The sequence below is a fragment of the Lactuca virosa genome, chromosome 1, assembly GCF_052849685.1.
Source record: "Lactuca virosa cultivar CGN04683 chromosome 1, Lactuca_virosa_CGN04683_v6, whole genome shotgun sequence".
Lineage (NCBI taxonomy): Eukaryota > Viridiplantae > Streptophyta > Magnoliopsida > Asterales > Asteraceae > Lactuca > Lactuca virosa.
In genome coordinates, this window is record NC_136426.1 from 133,225,974 (window position 1) to 133,229,460 (window position 3,487).

The following is a 3,487-nucleotide window of genomic DNA, read 5'->3' on the forward strand; positions in this document are numbered from 1 at the left end:
AATTCGTTGTGCATTTTAATGTAAAACGATATATATATCGTTTTTCGTATGTTTTATTTTCTTTTTAATAGTTTTTTTTTTTTTATCTGATAGCGATATATTGACTTTGATATACTTATTTTTTCAGTTTTGTCAATATTTTAGTAATTTAGCCGTATAGGTAGTGAATTTGTATATATTGTTGGTGTAAATAATATGTTTGTAGTATTAAGACTTTATTATATCCTAATAGGTAGCCCATTTTTATGTTGGTGTATATATTATGTCTATTTAATGAGAATGTAGGAAAGTAAAATATCATTAAAGGTATCATCGCATATTACGACTTTATAGCCATCTTTTATATCCTAATAGTTAGCCCATTCAATTTTGGTGTATAATTATGTCTATTTAATTATTTGATGAGAACTAGGAGATATATCCGTGTTTCGCCATGGGACGAGAGTTTCTTTTTTCTTTTTTATAGTATTATATTGTATTATATAATCCTTAAATAAATTTGCAAAGGGGTTGATCCTAAAATGCTGCTGGTAAAACCCCATTGGATGTTGGTGTTGAATCAAAATTTAGGGATAATGAGGTTCTGAATCTGTTATTAGACTCGAATGTCACATGTGTTGAAGGTATAATATTATACCCAAAGCAGTAACAAGTGTTGGCTTGTAGTTGTGTAATTAGAAGTTAGTGATAGACCGAATGACAACAGTGTTTGGGTTTGGCGGGTATCCATATCCAAAACCAAACAAGCACAAAATATCCGATAGTAAGTTATATCATTACCTTTTCCTTGTGTTAGTGTGTTATCAAAGAGAAACTTCATGAACCGATGGAAATTGTAATGCCTGTATTTTTCAGTTAGGTATATCACAGATAGATTCCCTTTTTATGTTAACAAATCGATGTAAAGTGTATTATAAATAAATATATGAGAATTATTCTTACATGTTGTGTGTTTCGAAAGTGTTCTGTGTGTGTATATATACACACACAGTCACACATACACACACTAGTTGTTTACCCGTACAAAGCGGCGTCGGCGAATAATTTCATTCGCTATTTAGTTATATTCGGAAATGTGTTAAATTTCAAGAAACGCAAAATAAATACATATTGTTATCGATAGGTCATGACAAAGAATAGTTGTAACCCTCACAATAAATAAGGAAAACTTTTGTGTACATGGTATTTTGATAGCTGATTAGTTTCTCTTTGATGGATATCGAATAATATACTTTCAGATAGGGGTGGCATTCATGTCATGTTCGGGTTGACGGTTTGCATGTTAACGGGTCAGAAGTTTCAACCTGAACACGGCCCCTATAAATATTTGTGTCTCTTGGTCAACCCTAACTCGGATAAGCCAAAACCCGAACATGACACATGTAACCATTTAATTATATTGGTCCGTTAGTAAATCACAAAAACATTTATGCCATTTTATCTTAATTTAATGAAAAAGGTTGATTATATTGTCGTGGAAAGATAGTGGAAAGATATTAGATTTTTGGGATTTTTGTTGATATTAGTATGACACGAAAAAATATTGCAAAACACGTTAGAATTATGAATATATTTTTTTTTATAATTTATGTTTTCTATTCGTTATGATATTATATTGCTATGTTTCTCAAAGTTTATACATATGATTAAATAGTTAAAAAAAAATAACGAATAACACATCCTAAATAACACCAAATTTCGTGTTAATAATTATTAATTAGAGAATTCATTTTGACAATTATGGTTTTGGATTTTTTTTGCTGTATATTCTTATTATCTTTTTAATTCACTACTGATAAGACATTAGAAAACTTAACAAACTTTCGTAAAATTAAACTAATATAAGATACATTATCATAAAGGCGTCGCACACATTATTAAGCATAGTGTTTAAAATACATTTGAATATCATTTATTGCGTTATAATTAAATAACTTTAAATAAATAAAATTTAAATATCAAGTAAAAGATACATTTAGTCATGTTGTGAGAGGGTAGTTGTTGGTAGCAACATAACAGCACCTTTGTTCCAAAAAAAAAAACCTTTCAACCAAGTAAGCTATAAATCGTTGGATAGTCTAAATGTTCTTTACACTTGATTTAGAGAACCATCTTCTCATTAAATACATACATAATTCAGTTACATTTTAAATTAATATTCAAATTAATGGGAACACTTGGTGAAATGAAGTAACAATACATAACATGAGGATTTGATAGATTGCAGCTGCAACCACTTAGTGAAGCACCACCGATATCCAATTGAAGTCCACCAACAACATGATGAAGAGCCAATTGAAGTTCATCAAGAACTTTCGGATTGAAATTTCTTGCATCGTGTTTCCTAAAACGTTTTTTTAATGCAATCAAACCTCACCACCTTCATTGCATTTATCTCGTACACATTTTGGTACTTCACATAGATTCTCTTCATGCCACAAACCTACAAATATTATGCAGTTTATGAATTTTGAACAAGATAGAACGAAAATGAATTTACAAAGTTATCTTCACAATAATCAGAAAAAGAGAAAATTGATGATGGTGGTGTCACAAAATATTTCTATAATCATATATATAACTTTCTTTATAAAACTGAAAAAAAAAATATTATCTTAGGGGATAGAAGTACAAACCTAAGGATTACCATTATAAATTTTACCCTGTGACTCGCATATGAACTTGATGCAGTCATGATGTTCCCATTTTCTATAACTCTGATGAACTTGAAACCCATTATAAAAAGAACCAAAGTTACCATAGAACACTATTTTTGATGTTTTAAGTTGCTCTAAATATAAAATCCCTGTTATGATATCAAAAACCCTAGATTTCAGAAAATCTCAATCATGCCCGCAAATGAAGTCAAAACCAAAAGCAGAAAGAGATAAAGTCAAAGAAATGTAAAACCAAAATCAGAAAGATAGAGGTTGACCGGTGTATGTGTGTGCATATAGACAACAGAAAGAGGGTGTGTGTGTGTGTATATATAATCGCATCCTTATTGATTCTGTAATAGATAGAAAGAAACAGAGGGAAAAAATGGCAAATTGATTTGGGTTTAAACAGCTAAATGATTGAAGAATAAGCATTGAAACTAACGTGTATTAAGATCAAAACCATAAACAAAGTATTTACCTTTTCTGCTCAATCGTTTGCAGCGACTAGCAAAAAAAAAAAAAAATCCGGAGGTGTAGAGAGGGATTGGGGGGTTTTCAGAATGCGAGACTAACTTAGGTGATGTTTGGCTCCCAGAATGTTTACGAAGGAATTGAAATTGGAATTGGAAAATAAATCTGTCTAGAATTTAAATCCAGTTCTATATCCTGTTTAGTTGACAGGAAATGAAATTAGAATTAATTATTCGTACAAATGAAATTGAGATCCATGTAAAATGACATAATTATTCTTTTTGTCTGTTTTGCTTAAATTTAATTTATTTTCTGGGTTAAATAACACAAAAGACACTAAGTTTACATCAAAATTC

At 29.9% G+C, this 3,487-nt stretch overlaps 1 long non-coding RNA gene across 1 annotated transcript; it reads right to left on the reverse strand.

Moving 5' to 3' along the window:
* Positions 1–2,099: 2,099 nt before the first annotated feature.
* LOC145158385 (uncharacterized) lies at positions 2,100–3,223 on the reverse strand. The gene is made up of 2 exons (XR_013737263.1): positions 3,139–3,223; positions 2,100–2,443 (listed from the first exon to the last, which is right to left on the reverse strand). It is a non-coding gene; the product is annotated as an uncharacterized LOC145158385 (long non-coding RNA).
* Positions 3,224–3,487: the final 264 nt, after the last annotated feature.